The sequence below is a fragment of the Crotalus tigris genome, unplaced genomic scaffold (genome assembly GCF_016545835.1).
Source record: "Crotalus tigris isolate CLP2741 ecotype Arizona unplaced genomic scaffold, ASM1654583v1 scf7180000024461.5605484, whole genome shotgun sequence".
Classification (NCBI taxonomy): Eukaryota; Metazoa; Chordata; class Lepidosauria; order Squamata; family Viperidae; genus Crotalus; species Crotalus tigris.
The window spans coordinates 214,916-231,316 of record NW_024100632.1 but is presented as its reverse complement, the minus strand read 5'-3'; the positions used below and the strand labels follow the sequence as shown (position 1 = coordinate 231,316).

General features: G+C 38.6%; 1 long non-coding RNA gene across 1 annotated transcript; it reads left to right on the top strand.

The window, feature by feature from the left end:
- The first annotated feature begins 2,219 nt into the window (after positions 1-2,219).
- LOC120303262 lies at positions 2,220-14,161 on the top strand. Its single transcript, XR_005555390.1, has 3 exons — positions 2,220-3,182; positions 4,076-4,255; positions 14,014-14,161. It is a non-coding gene; the product is annotated as an uncharacterized LOC120303262 (long non-coding RNA).
- Positions 14,162-16,401: the final 2,240 nt, after the last annotated feature.

Sequence of the window (16,401 nt, the reverse complement as noted above, 5' to 3'; positions counted from 1 at the left end):
CGAGATTCTTCAAAAATAATGATTACCTGGGTAATTGAAAAACAAGAACAAAAAAAAAAAAAGAGGCCCAAGAGCTGAACACAGTTATGGGTCTCCAACTTGCCTATGGATTTAGGATTGGACTGAAATGTGCCTACGAATCTGATCAGGCTTTGCTCTTATTCCTCAAAGCTTAAAATGATTTCTCTTCTTCCAGGTCAACCCACAGTATCACCTACTTTGAATGCCTATATTCCATCTCAGGAAGAGATCAAAAGCCTGGATAAGGCCACCATGGTGTGTCTCTTAAGCAACTTTTACCCACCTGGCTTTACCCTGAAATGGAAGGGTGACAATAATCAAGAGATCACCTCTGGAGTGGAGACCAGCAAAGCCAATAAGCAAGGTGACAAATATTTTGCCAGCAGTTTTTACCTGACAATGAGCGCATCGGATTATGAAAGACATGACGCTTACACCTGTGAAGCGAGGCATGGAGAAAACACCCATGTGAAGACTGTGTCAAAGTCCGGAAGTTGTTAACTCCATCATGAATTCTTCTGACCCTACTCCAGGGTTCTCTCTCTCTTTTTTTTTTTTCCTTTGCTGATTCTAGTTTGATCAATAACATCTATTTCTGCATCATCTAGTTACAGTCTGTAGCCTCCCAATGCCTTGAAACCCTTGAAATCTACCCAGCTCCCTTTGTCCTCTTCGTTTCTACCTTTAGAAGTTCAATAAAGATGTGTACATTTCATTCTCGCTGTTATTGCTGTTTTTATGAAATTACATTTAGAATAGATGTTGAATTCTGCTAAATCAATCTACAGGCAATCCTCAGCTTAGAACAATTTGTTTAGTGACCATTCGAATTTACCATGGCACTGGAAAAAAGGGGACTGACGACCATTTTTCACACTTAAGACCTTTGCAGTATTTTTTCTGATCACGCGATCAAAATTTGGATGCTTGGCAACTGGTTCATGTTTATGACGGTTGCCGTGTCCTTGGGTCATGTGATCCTCCTGACAAGCAAAGATTTACTTAATAACTGTTGTTAAGCAACTTAACAACTGCAATGATTTACTTAGCAACTGTGGCGAGAAAGCTTATAAAACGGGGCAAAATTCACTTAGCAAATGTTGGGCTCAGCTGCGGTCATAAGTCAAGGCTCTTTCATTCTCAAGGGCTCATCAGATCCAAGATACACGCTTAGTTGGACAACCCTTAGTGGTGAAAACCAATTTAGTTCGGGTTCCAGATTTTCCAGAAGGTGCAGAGAAGAAAATGTTGATGGAGCTTTTTTAAATTATCTCACTCACATACACAGCATCTTCATCCATCTCTAAATGCAATGCCATTTCTCCTAAAGGGTGGGGATGATTTGGTTTAGCTACTTATGGGTACACCTGGTGCTCTTCAATGATCTAAAGTAATCCTTGGACCAAAAGCAATCAAGTCTGAACAATAGTTCATTTGAACTTCAGACTGTCTCTTCTCCAACTTCTTAATTAAGTTTATCTTAATTCTTTCCTTCGAGGGCAACCTAGAAATTAGCTGACCACATCATTAAGGGTTTAATCTATGGTCCTGCTCTTCTCTACGTTGCCCATTGACTTTTGATTTGGACCATTTGGGGTGGGCTTTTCTGGAGGGACAGCCACTAGGCACTCAGTATATGAGATAAATCCTTTTAAAGAATTCTCCTTACGTCCTTAATCCTATAGATTAGGATTAAATAATCCCAATCCTGCAATAATCTCAGACCTGTAAAGGTGAAAGAAGCCACCAGGCACCCAGCATATGAATCCTTACGTAAAGAATTCTTATTATGTCCTTCATCCTATAGAATAGGATTAAATAATCCCAATCCTATAATAATTAATCTTATAAAGGCGAAAGAAGCAAAAAGTATGGGGTTCTAGATTTTTATTTATAGAATTATTATTGCCTTTTGTAAAGTTACCTAACTCCAGAAAGACTCTGTGTGCCTCAAATAAATCATTCAAAACCACAATTAAAAATATAATCAAGGATCCCAACATTCAACATTTATCCTAGATAATTTCTGCAACCTAGCTATGGTTGAGCAATCAATGGATGCTTTTGGAAAAAACGAACTCTATGAATAGGCAGATTTCAATACTATGTGTATTATGGTGATCATAGTATTGTACTAAACTGATGGGCAACTAATAAATCTGATAATAAATACAAATACTACTAATAATGGGGATCTGGATTTTAGTCAGAGCTGAGTTTTCCTGGAAGCACAAGGAGAACATTTCATGTGAGAACATGATCATTGCAATGGTGACGTGTACTAAAGGTCCATCAAATTACCCTCAGTCCCAACCCCAATAACTTCCAAAAAAGGTCACCACTTCTGGAGCTCAATATTGATCAAAAAGCTAAAATCTTTCCAATAGGAGACAATGTGGCCATTTATATATATATATTCCATCTAAGGTTATGGATAATGAATTTCATGGTGTTTGGGCTATCTCCAGGGATATCTCCATTCTTCTGAGGCCATTAACTTCTTAGCTTAGCTGTAGGTCTCTCATAAAAGATCACCAATGAAATTTATGGGAACCTATTTGACCTCTTTCGGGTGGACAGTCAAATGCCATGGATCCATTATAATGGATGCCCGATGGTCATCTCCTCATAAGTCTATTTATAAAAATGCTACATTTACGAAGGGCTATGGAAGTCACAGTTTAACAGACATCTCCAGAGATTTCAGAAGACGTCCAGATGGACATGGACATCAACAAAATTCCATAAAAACAATGCAAACTGACATTCTTCCCATGAATTCCAGGAACAGAACAATTCATTACTGGAGCCACATGCCTTTGTTTTATACAAAAAACTATAATCTTCTGCCACTAAATGCATTGTTTAATTAATTAGCATTGACACCCCCCCTCCCAAGGGTTAACCAGCACTTCACAAACAATGGTCTAGCACATTAGATTTGATTTATAAGAAACCATCTGAACAAAACACCCTACAAAGATATGAGTCAGACTTCACTAGAGAAACATATTGTACGTCTCTTAGATTGGGTTCTTCCATATGCATTGATAAACTGTACAGGTCTTCTATGTTTCTTCCAGTCATAAAGGCATCATCTCCAGTTGAGACTGGATCTACACCGATGGTGAATTGTGATCATAGAAGGCCACACCAATGAAGTAAGTACACTTTTTTTTCATTCCTAAATTCTCTGTGGAATTATGATTGTTTAGAAAACTTGAAGAGTATCAACAATTGTTCTTCAAGAGTCTACTTGAATGCTAGGTAAGATCAAGACTGATCAGTTGTTGACCCCAGTAGGTTTCAGTGATCTACTGTTGAAATCTTCAATGAAGTAAAGGTAGGTTTTTGTACTAAGGTGTGTCACTGTGGTTCATCTTCAGAGGGACAATCAATCTATTGTCACTTATTTATAGGTCACTAATTAATAGTGCTCTTTGGCTTCATTAACACTTTGCTCTCTTTTCTTTCTCTGTCTTCAACTTGATATCAAGGTCGTCTTTATTTCATTTAGGATTCACATATTTCAAAAATGCATAGTTAATCAATAACATACTAATTTCAGCTGGAGATCATTTATTGCAATGGACATCTCTTCTAGACTAACTTGACAAGTTCTAGGTCATATTACTCTTTTTGGTCAAAACCCTTATCTATAGAATCACTTCTTTGTTGAAGACATAGAATTTTGAAGTATAATTAGAAAAAATTCAGACTCTACAAGTCCAAGGACAGGACAGTATTCAGATGTAAATATAGCTGAGTCAGTAGAATCATAGTAATTACTGTTCCAAAATCTATATGGAGATTTTGTCGTAAACTGCCTTCTTCTGCAAAAGGTGTCTCTGCTTTTCTACCCTATTCTTAGAGTGTTTGAGAATTTCTCCTTTCCCATCATGGAACTTTTAAACTGATTTGAGAGATGGTAGAAGGGATGTTCTGTCCTTAGTTTCCCGTAACTCCATAGCATTTCTGATGATGCATACCTATGTATAGTTGGAAAAATCCATTCCCAGTTGAAACAGAATGTCTCTTTTGGATTTAATTAAAGGTTTGGAAGCCATGAAGCATGCACGGTTCCAGAGAAAGAGGATTGTACCATGAAAAATGGAATAAGAGAGCCCCTGACTTATAACCACAATTGGAAACAGAATTATTCTAATCCCTTGGAAGTTATTTGATTTTGGAATGAAAGTTGAAATTCTTGGAATCCACCATGCAACAGATAAAGGTTGGAAAGGAAGTGACCCTTATACACCTAAAAAAAAATAGACCTAATGTATACCTCTTAAAAGTATCTCTTGACTCAGCAGGATAATTAAAGATAGCTTCAGTCATTACTTCATGAATTGCAATAGCAAATATAATACACTAAATAATACATAGAACATAGAATAGAGTTGGAAGGGACCTTGGTGGTCATCTAGTCCAACCCCCTGCTCAGGCAGGAAACCCTATACCATTTCAGACAAATGGCTGTCCAGTTTCTTCTTAAAAGCTTCCAGAGTTGGAGCATTCACCACTTCTGGAGGCAGGTTGTTCCACTGGTTAATGGTTCTAACAATCAGGAAATTTCTCCTTAGTTCTAGGTTGCTTCTCTCCTCGATTAGTTTCCATCCGTTGCTTCTTGTCCTGCCTTCAGGCGCTTTGGAGAATAGCTTGACTCCTTCTTCTTTGGGGCAGCCCCTGAGATATTGGAACATTGCTATCATGTCCCCCCTCGTCCTTCTCTTCATTAAACTAGACATACCCAATTAAAACTAGATATACCCAATATGGAACTAAGGAGGAATTTTCTGACAGTGAGAACAATTAATCCATGGAGTAGCTTGCCTCCTGGAATTATGCGTGCTCCATCATTGGAGATTTTCAAGAAGAGACTGGACAACCATTTATCCAAGATGGAGAGACTCCTTCAAGATCCCTTCTAGCTTCTATGTTCTATATTCTGAGATCACATCTTTTCACGGGCAAAATTTCACTGTAGAGTTAAAAAAAAATCTTTCCGAGGCATATTCTCCAAAAGAATCCCCACTCTAGAGGTTTTCATTCCACTTAATTATGTTCAGTCGCTTTAGGACTTTTGTAAGATTCTAGTGGTGTAGATATTCTAAAGCAGAGAGGGCTTTTTTAATTATGAAACATCCTCTTTCCCAGTTTCAGCTTCTCGTGAAATCAGAACGAGAGTGAGCTGTTTCTCACTGCTTATTCTGGTAGCTGCTTCTTAAACTATTACATGAAGAACTCCAGATTGAGACAGTGATGGAAGATCAGAACTCCCACCCAAAACCTGGATTTCTTTGCTTCAAATTTGGTGAGATCATTGGAAGCAGCTAAAATTGCTTCTGATGGTTGGGTTCCGTACGATCAACGAGGACTGGATACTTATGCCAAAATACAGAGAGGACATTGAGAAGATTTTCTGGGCATTTGGTCCAGATTGAAAAATATTAACTGATAATAGCTTTGTCATCATTTATAGGAGATATAAGCTTCCTATGATATTGTTGGGTTCAAAGAACACTCAAAGTCAACGTTCAGTCTGGTTGATTTCAGCTTACTGTGTTTTATGAACCAGAGTTGGCTTGCAAACCATAATTACAGCTTAGCAGGGTGTGTAACCCAAGCAATAATGGCAGAGACTTCTCTTATGAATTTCTGCTGTTCAAGGTTCAAAAATATCCAGATGCCCAATGAGGACATTGAAACATCTGTATGTTGAAACAGAGGGAATGTGTGATCTCAAGGAAGCAATTATAAGTTAAGATTGCAAATCAAAAATTGTGTCCCCTTTTCCTTAATCTCTATTCAGCTCTTTCTTGACAGTTACCTAGTCAGGTTGAGGCTTCCGTAACATACATAAAGATCAAGACATTTTAATATTTTAATTTAATAGGCTGGCACAGTAATACCAACATTAAGGTTTGTTTTTTCCATCACTGATATCAATAGGGAAGCTTAAGCCCACATGCCAATCAGGCACATTAAAACCAACATAAAGTGTTTCAAATTGACCAGGACAATCTTGACGTATATCATTTTTTAAAAAAATCCTCCTGGTTTATCTATCTGCTCATAAAATTAAACAGCGAAAATAGAATTCACTGCTCAAGTTTTAATAAATCTTTTCAAGCAGGATGGATGAGCAACTCCTATGAATATTTATTTTTGGCCAGTAAAAGTACGAATTTCAACCCCATTCTTGAAGAATTTTGAGCATGCCTTCCTTAGTATATCAGATTTTCAATAACTAAGTTAAATGTCATGATTTTCTTACTAGGTACGATAGGACATAAAAAAGGGGGCATTATCAGCATACGAATAATAATAAAAAACAACTCCACAAAAAGAAATGTATCAGTTTAGCTTTGGGAGATCATTTTTTGCTGCATTAACATGGGATCAAGCTGTCCACACAAATGTGCTTCTGGGTCCCTAGTAGGGCCCATGACTGATCTCCAGCAAACTTCAGGGGCTGCCCCAAAGAAGAGGGAGTCAAGCTATTTTCCAAAGCGCCTGAAGGCAAGACAAGAAGCAACGGGTGGAAACTAACCAAAGAGAGAAGCAACCTAGAACTAAGGAGAAACTTCCTGACAGTGAGAACAATTAACTAGTGGAACAACCTGCCTCCAGAAGCGGTGAATGCTCCAACACTGGAAGTTTTTAAGAAGAGACTGGACAGCCATTTGTCCAAAATGGTATAGGGTTTCCTGCCTGAGCAGGGGGTTGGACTAGATGACCTCCAAGGTCCCTTCCAACTTTATTATTATTATTATTATTGATCATCGCACAGTCAGCCAGATGTTCAGACTGGATTTGGCATTTTGTCTACCTATTGAGTCCTTACCCAGGACCTGGGATAGGCAGATGTGGATGTTTGATGGTATTATTATTATTATTATTATTATTATTGTTGTTGTTGTTGTTGTTGTTGCTGTTGTTGTTGTTGTTGTTATTCCAGAATTATCAAATTTCAATTCCCAATCTTCTCAGTCAACAAAGCTAGTGGTGAAAGATGTTGAAAAATATAGCTCAACCATTTGTGAAGGATCCTAGGTTCTCCACCTCCATGTTGGGTTTACATGCAAAGAAACAAACTACAAGGGCAACAAGAGAAGTCACTCTTGGTCTTTGTGACTCTTGTCCCATTCAGTCAGAACAAGATGGTCATCTAAGCATCTGTGGTTCTTGCTGACATTTCCTACTCAGTTTAGAGACAAGTATTGTTCCTGATTCTTGGTTAGGTACCAAAGGCAGTTGCTGATGCATCATGGTGAAGTTGATTAAGGAGGGGGGAAAAAATCACCACTGATGGTTAGTTTCAGTGGATTTCCGTTGGCATTGATGTGAGCAGCTGCGAGCTGCATGAATAGTTGTGAGCACAAAGTCATGGATGGAAAGGACTTGTAACCGAAGCAACATTTTCACTCCCAAAATAGACCCGTCCATTACCACCCAAGATATGAGAAGAATCAGTAGAAAGCAACATAGGAGAGACTGTGCAAGACCTTAAAATAAATAAAAAAAAGTAAGATGTGTCTATGGAGATTCTCCATCATCCCGGTCACGGTTATCCCAAAGATGCTTTTCTAAAAGGCAAGTGGACTTTCTTGGTTTTTCTCTCTCTGAAAATCTTTCACCTCTCATCCAAGAAGCTTCTTCAGTTCTAACTGACTGGTGGGGAACTTTATAAACCTTTCCATTCCCCACCAGTCAGTTAGAACTGAAGAAGCTTTTTGGATGAGAAGCAAAACATTTTTAAAGGAAAAAAAAACCAAGAAAATCCAGTTGCTTTTTAGAAATGCACCTTTGGAAATAAGTCATGATAAACTGTGATGAGAGAGAGAAAAAGATCTCAAGATGTGTCATCTGTGGTCCATGGAGTAGACCAAGCTACTTTGATAACAAGACTCATCATCTTGATATATGTACTCCAGGGAGTAAACTAAGCTATTTTGAACACTGACAAACCTGTTCCAATAAGATTTGTTGAAGTTGCTTGGCTCACCCTCCAGATATAGATGAAGTTCCCACCAGTTAGTTAGAACTGAAGAGGTTGGACTAGAAGACCTCCAGAGTCCCCTCCAACTTGTGGTTCTGTTATTCTGTTTTTCCAGACATTGCAATTAATAACCAGTAACAAGGTTTTCTAAGCAATGCTACTTTGCTTTGGGTTGCCCACTTCTCATGATCATGGAATGGAAACCTCTTTCTTCCCATTTTTAGCAGCTAAAAAAAAAAAAAGGCAAGGATTTTGCTGCTCTTCAAATGATCAAACATTGTTGCTCGTTTATTTGTTTTTTGTTTATTTATTTTTTTTTCTGCTACCCATCACCTCTGAAAAGCGACTCATATTATTTGCAAGACTGCTTCATTTTACTAATATTGTTGCCTGCCTTGTTATTTTAATCCACAGAGCCAACCTATTTTTGTTGTTGTTGTTTGCTTTCTTGTTTAATTGTTGTTTTTTTTATTGTGGCACCATCTGACTTTAGAAAAGTTGCCACTTGAAATATTTTGAAGGGTAAGAAGGCAGGCATAAATTAATGCAGTGGGTATTTTTATACTTCCTTCTCTGCTAAAACAACACATACCCTGTAGAGAAACCACAAACAGCCACGAACAGCCAGAAAGAAAAGACATTTAAAAGACTAACTGAAGACTAACTGAAGCAAGTAGGATTTAGCATTTTTTTTTCTAAGAATCAAAGAAACGGGATCAGTTAAAAATAAGCATTGAATCCCTTGCAAAGTCTGGAAAACAATGGTCATTTTCCACTTGCCCAGCAAGCCTTCCCAATTAATGGTGTCCTTCAGAAGACGGAAAATTTAATGTAATAGGTTCATAATGAAATGATCCACATGAAACTAATTATTGTCCTTGTATAGACTACAACAGAGACATGGCCAGACTAATAACCAATTGACCACACTATTCTGTCTTGATCTATACCAGTGGTGATTGGGGAATTCTGGGAGTTGAAGGCCACATGTCTTCAAGTAGCGAAAGATGCAACCTTCTTTTAAAGCCATCCAAGCTAAAAAAGCATCATAGTTTAGCAATGAATATTTCCAACATTGGTACATGCTATCTGATCGTCACTGCTAAGAAGAAACACTTGCAAGTCTTGTGAACCCCATTTTTTTTCTGAACCAGAAACCCCTCTAGACGATTTTAGCCCAGTCACATTCTCCAAAGTCACCCAGGAGCTACCAAGGAGAGGCTAGATATGAGCCATCTTCTTTGTGGTCCAACACCATCATCACTGGACCACTCTGATTATCTTATAAGCCTAGTTCACACGGTGTGTTAGACTACAGCAGTGTTCTTGAACAACCAAGCTCAGAACATCACAATTCAACCCTGAGCTAACAAATGTTCTCTTCTTTCTCAACTTTGGTGGCTGGAAGGTGTGTGAACGTCAAGCAAGTGTCTACGGAGTTTCTCAGTCCTCTAGGTCATAGTTGTCCCAAAGGTGCTTTTCCAAGAGGCAATGGGACTTCCTTGTTTTTCTTTAAAGATGTTTCGCTTCTCATCCAAGAAGAAGCTCAGAACCTTGCCTACCTGAAGATCTGTGGCCTTCAACTTCCAGAATTCCCCAGCCAGCATCCAAGCTGAAGAAGCTTCTTGGATGAGAAGCAAAACAGCTTCAAAGAAAAACAAGGAAGTGCAGTTGCCTCTTTAAAAAAGCACTTTTGGAACTTCAAGCAAGTGGCCGGAGAATTCTGGAAGCTGAAGTCCACAATCTTCGTTGAGGAACACTGGACTAGACTAGACCAACCTGGAGTTGGGTAGTGGTTGCTGGTTTTCTTGGACCTAGAAAAACTGCATGGTGCTTACACTGAGTTTAATCCATATGTAATCTCAACCCTACCACAGAATCCTAGAATACTATGTGCCATAAAGTGACCCAACTGCCTAATTCTTACAACTTATCCAGCTACAGGAAAACGAACTAGTGTTAAATCTAAGGAAGATGAACGTATTGTGAGAAAGCAGTTGCTAGGTTTTGTTACTACATCAGTTAAACTCATTGCATCAAGATGGAAGGGGACTTTTAAAAAAGGGTCTAAGTTCCTGCTTAGAAGAATTTGATGCTTTTTGTGGTGGTGGGCACCTCCCCCCCCCAAGATAATTTGTTGTTCCTGTATTTTCTTAAGAGTTTTCCTTCAACTGCCCTAAGTAGTTCCACGGGATTCATTGCTTAATCCATATTTTTAAAAAAGAACCAGCCAATTCTCTCTGAAGAAAGATCAATACTGAATCCTACCAAGGGATACAGTGTCCCTCACTCTCTTAGCCCACCTGGCTTTCTCTGCAGCTGTGTGGGCAAGGGGAGGGGGGAACTCCCAGTTCTAAAATTAGGCCTTTTCTCTTGCAAAGAGCAAATCAGAAACTGGAGCGAGGCTCACAAACATCTCCAGAAAAGGAAGTGAAACTGTGTGAAAGGACCACTGACTTAGGAAAGGAAAGAAGCCTGCAGAAGAGGGAGCAAACATGTTCTTTGCTACGTGGCACAACCGAAAAACACATCTCTCCCCACCCTTGAAAAAAACCACCACGGTGTTTTGTTCCATGCTTTGCACACACACACACACGCACAAATGAATCCATCTCTTTGGCTTGCAGGGAAGAAATTGGAAAAGGTGACAGGACAAAGGTTGAGGTCATGCCTACCTTGAGAATTAAAGTAGATCGCTTTTATATTATGAGCTTCCGGTTTATTTTAAGTATGTGTAGGATAACTCCATGGGAAGATTGGCATCCTGCAACGAAACACAATAACACAAGCATGAGGTCTTTATTTAACGAAAAGGCTTCTGGGACAAACATGGGTTCCCCCCCCCCCATTTGTAGGAAATTAAATGAGTGGATACTTGCAGCAACCTCAACAGCTTTGAGTAAATGGGTCTTTCGAACTGATTGAACACCTATTGTAGCAGCCATTTTGTGACTGGAGAAGCCATCCCAAAAAAGGAACATGCCTGAGGTATGTTCTTCAGACCTTTAATGTGCCCCCAAAAGTTTTTCCCCCCTTTATTCTTCAACCACAATGACACATCCAAGTGCATCGTGCAAAGGAACAGAACCTCGCTAGATGACCCTTCCTCAATTTAGCCGTGGCTGCTGCCTGTTCACTTGATAAAAGTGAACACTCGAAGGACAAAGTCAGAAAAGTCAATATCTATGATCCCTTATCCTTGATTGGAAGAGGAAGGAGAAGGAACAGCAGGCCAAGAGGTCTTCAGAAGTTGCAAAGGCATCTGTGTGGGCTTCAGAGATTGCCCGGTTGTGTTAATTTGAGCCATCCTTGCCTGGAAATTATCTTCCCTCCAGCATTGAGTATCCCAATGACTCTAAAAGTGGAGGAACAATTTATAGAACATGGAATATAGCACAATAGGTTTGGAAGGGACCTCAAAGGTCTTCTAATCCAACCACCTGCTCAAACAAGAGATCCTATACTGTTCCAGACAAATTGCTGTCCAATGTCTTCTTATCTGGTGTTGGAGTATTCACAACTTCTGGAGGCAAGTTGTTCCATCAATAATTGTTCCAACAGTCAGGAAATTTATCCTAAGTTCTAGGTTGCCATTCCCTTGATTGGTTTCCATCCGTTGCTTCTTGTTCTGCCTTCAGGTACTTTGGAGAATAGGTTGACCACTCTCTTCATTGTGTCAGCCCCATCAATACTATCATATCATATCACATCACATCATATAATATCATATCATATCACTCCCTAGTCCTTCTTTTTGTTGGAACTAGGTGTGTATGTTATGTAGGTTGGTAAGTACTATCTGTTGTAACTAGGTAGGTATGAACATCCCAATACATCTAAAAGTGGAGATACATTTCACTGTCCATTTTATTGTATCCCATCCTCTGCCGGATTATTCACATTTCATCTGTGTAGAATGCAGATGTTATTGTTGGATTATGGCTTGTACCCAATGAAGGTATTTCTTTGGTTGTGGGAAGAATATTTATCCTCTGTTCGTTTCCCTCCTTAGCACTTCCCAACCTGGGAAGATAGATCTGACACCTTCTTTCTTAATCTTTACAGCACCAGGCAGGAAATGCTTATTCTACCTGACATTTTTAAGTTGCTACCATCACGATATATTATATGCTGTGGAGCTTTTTAATGAGTTTCATTTCTGCTGCTTAGAAAATATTATAGCTATGTGTGAATCTGGTTTGAGCCAACTCGAGCATCCAGTTTAATTAAATTTAGGCCATTGACTTGAACATACCAGTCAGTTTGGACAATTGGATATAAATGTACATGCACAGATCTTCCTACTTAAAAAAAAAAGTGAGGGGGGGGGGCTAGAAGTCTAATTGATTGGCCCAAAGAAGTATTTTCAAGAGGCAACTGGACTTCCTTGTTTTTCCTTTGAAGATGTTTCCCTTCTCATCCAAGATGCTCCAGAGCTGAAGAAGCTTCTTGGATGAGAAGAGAAACATTTTCAAAGAAAACAAACAAAAAAAAAGGTCCAGTTGCTTCTCGAAAAAGCACCTTTGGGACAACCATGACCTGGATGACTGAGAATCTCCATATAGACCTCTAATTGATTGGATTGATCTGATTTGACTCGGTTTGCCCTGATGGACCAATCAGCTACAACAAAGCTTTCTCAAAATAAAATCAACTACTCCAAAGGAATTCAAGTTTTATGTGGCAGGGCAATGTTTTAATTTTCCTTTAGAAGTGACCTCTTTTTAAAAAAAAAAGTTACTCTAAAATTTAAAAAAAAATAGTATACTAAAGTATCCCCACCCTGCAGAAAGTATACACATGCAAAAGAAAAAACATGGAAAATATCATAAACTTAAGAAAGCTCCAAAGTTTAAGCTTCAATATTTGTATGCCAAAAAAAGGTATAGAGGGAAGGAATCTGGATGTGTGGCTAATTGAGTTTAGCTTCACAACTTGTGTGACTCCAGGTAGTGTTGTCTGTAAACTAGTCTACTATCGTGTACTCAATAAACCATGTTTAAGGAAACCTTGAAAAGCATGATGTAGGAACCCAGATTGGTCAATGTGATGAGGAAGGGAGGAAGAGAGCAAGGAAAGAAGGAAGGAAGGAAGGAAGGTTAAGATCAATGGATGGATGGATGGAATTTTAAAAAGGAAGGAAGGAAGGAAGATAGGTTGGATGGATGGATAGATGGATGAATGGATGGAATTTTAAAATGAAAGGAAGGAAGGAAGGAAGGAAGGGAGGGAGGGAGGGGGGAAGGAAGGAAGAAAGATAGGTTAAGATGGATGGATAGATGGATGAATGGATGGAATTTTAAAATGGAAGAAAGGAAGGAAGGAAGGGGGGAAGGAAGGAAAGAAGGAAGGAAGGAAGGAAGGAAGGAAGGAAGGAAGGAAGGAAGGAAGGAAGGAAGATAGGAAGATAGGTTAAGATGGATGGATGGATAGACGGATGAATGGATGGAATTTTAAAATGGAAGGAAGGAAGGAAGGAAGGAAGATAGGTTAAGATGGATGGATGGATAGATGGATGGAATTTTAAAATGGAAGGAGGGAGGGAAGTGAGATCAGAGACTAGGGAAAGAAAAAGGGAGCAAATTATTTTAATAGATGAAACTGTACAAAAGACAACATTATGCACATCTAAACCATTCAGGAGGATAGTTAGGAACATTTTAAGGTGATTATTGGAAAGTAAACTTGTTTGGGCAAGAGGGACTTGAAAATATGAAAGTTGTACGCATTTCCAAAGAGTAGCAGTAAGATGTGAATAAACAAAGTCAGATGCTCTTTGATGCCAAGAACTGAAGTGTGCTCAAAACATCATCCAGCTATTAAGAAATGTTTGCATTTACAGAAAATTGAGGAAGTTACAAACTATTAATTGCTACATTTACCTCTTGGCCAATCAAGTGAAGAATGTTATGTTCAGGCTCAGATACAACATCATATTATTCAGGGTTGTGTTTTTTGTATTTATCTGTTTTGTCTCTGTTTTTTAGATCTAAAGCAGATCTTCAAAATACACTATACGGTGCTCTATCGGAAGGCAAAATCTTCAAAGCTTCCATCCATTTAATTCTCCCTTCTGTTTTGCTGTTTTGATGCCAAATGTTTATTATTTGAAAATGTTTGTTGAATAAAACTAGCGTGCACACCATCTGCCTGTTCCTATATTTTTCATTGCTTTATAAGACTTGATTGATGAATATTACCGCATTCACTATGAGGCTGCTGGTTACGCATTCCTCAATAAAATAAATGGCTTCTTTTAATAAAATAAATACCTTTTAGCTTTTTCCCCCCCAAAAATAGCTTCTTTCAAGAAAATAAATTGCTTTTTTCCCAATATTCCTGTTGGGCCTAAACCTGCCCCTTAGATTTTTTCTAAAGTTAGTCTAAGATGTGAAAGAAAAAGATATGCAACCAAAAAAAAAAATATTAACCAGCACTTTCCATTAACTTACGAAACTCAAAACTATCTCAAATTCTAAAGAAATCTGAGAATGAGTAAGGTTGGGCCTTTTTCATAATGGAAGGCAACTTTCAGGAAACTGACAGGTGGCTATTTTTCACAAAATGTTACCCTGCTCTAGTATTACAGAAATTCTTTTTTTACAAAAAAGACACAGTCGGAAAAAGAGAACTATAATCTTTCATTTAAAAAAAAAACAGTTGTGTTGTTCAGGCAGTGTTTCCATAGGGAATTAATTTTCAAATTTCTTAAAATAATTTTATCTCCCCATTGATTGGGCAGCTCGAGACAAAGAAAAATAAGAACAATAAAAGAACTTGCTGATGGTCTCAGCAAGAAAACATTGCATTTTGTCGGAAACTTTAAACAGAAAGATAGAGCCCATTGAATTGAACAAGGTAGATTTCAGATCATACCTGTTCAAAGGCTAGAACAAAGAATGGGAAAAAACTGAATAAATAATGGAAAATAACAACCCAGTGCCTTGTTGTCATCAGCAGCTTTACTTGAAATAATATACCACCAAATCCTGTGATATTTTTTGTTAAGATCACTGTTATTTTAGCCCCTTCTATTCTCTTTCACCATTAATATTAAAAATAAAAGTGGCTTTAAGCATGCTTTTGCACGCAGTATCTTCAGTTTTTTATTCCCGCTTTATATCAAAAAAAAAGCAAATTCATGACTAACAAAGGATGGAAACTAATCAAGGAGAGAAGCAACCTAGAACTAAGAAGAAATTTCCTGACAGTGAGGACAATTAATCAGTGGAACAACTTGTCTTCCAAAGTTGTGGATGCTCCAATACTGGAAGTTTTTAAGAAGAGACTGGACAGCCATTTGTCTGAAATGGTTTAGGGTTTCCTGCCCGAGCAGGGGGTTGGACTAGAAGACCTCCAAGGTCCCTTCCAACTGTTCTATTCTGTTCTGTTCTGTTTTACACACATGCACAATCACTTATTCAAACTCAAGAATGAAAGGAGCTTGAGAGTCTATAAAATGCAATTGTTCTCTAATTTTACTGCAACTTTTTAATGATTGCGGTGTGGAAAGCATTCTGAGTAGAAGCATTTGGGTTTTTGTTTTTTTTTTTCAGAAAAGTGTCTACAAACTGAGAAGATGGAACCATGAATGGTCCATATGGCTAGATTCAATGAATTGTTAAAGGATTGAAAAGATAAAGCAATAGATGGTTTATATTGGCAGATTTAATAATAAGTAGTACCGATGATAATAGGCTCCTTGGAGTGATCCTACCTACAACAACTGGAGTACCACTTGAACACTGTCTTTTCCATGCATGAAGGTGGACCAGAACCTACGGTAGGTTTTTCTCAATGTCTACAAAAACACTTCCACCACTGGATCATCCTGGTTCTTGGGCTGAGAAGAAAGGACTAGCCCAAAGTCCTCCAGAGCTTCCACGACAGGGAAGGAAGGATAAAACTGGATTCTACTTGGCGTCAGTCCAACATCTTCATAAGTGGATCACCTTGGTTCTCAGAGAGAGTGAGTGGTGATCTCAAAATCACTCCATGAACCTCTGTGGCTGAAGGAGGACTAGACTGTGAGTTCTGACAGTGAGAACAATCAACCAATGGAACAGATTGCTTTCAGAAGTTGTGGGAGCTTCATCATTGGAAGCTTTCAAGAAGAGAATGGTCTGACATCTGTCAGAAATGATGTAGGGGCTCCTGCTTGGACAAGGGGTTGGACTGGATGACCTACAAGGTCCCTTGAGGTGCTCTTCTGAAAGCAGATGTGGAAAGCTGATTTCTTAATATAAATCTGCAATAATTTCTCCATGTAGGTTGATCCCCTCTTCTTTGTGAGATATTGGAAGACAGCTATCATCTCACCCCTATTCCTTCTCTTCATTAAGTAGACTGGAACAACTCTTTGACCAGGATGGTAT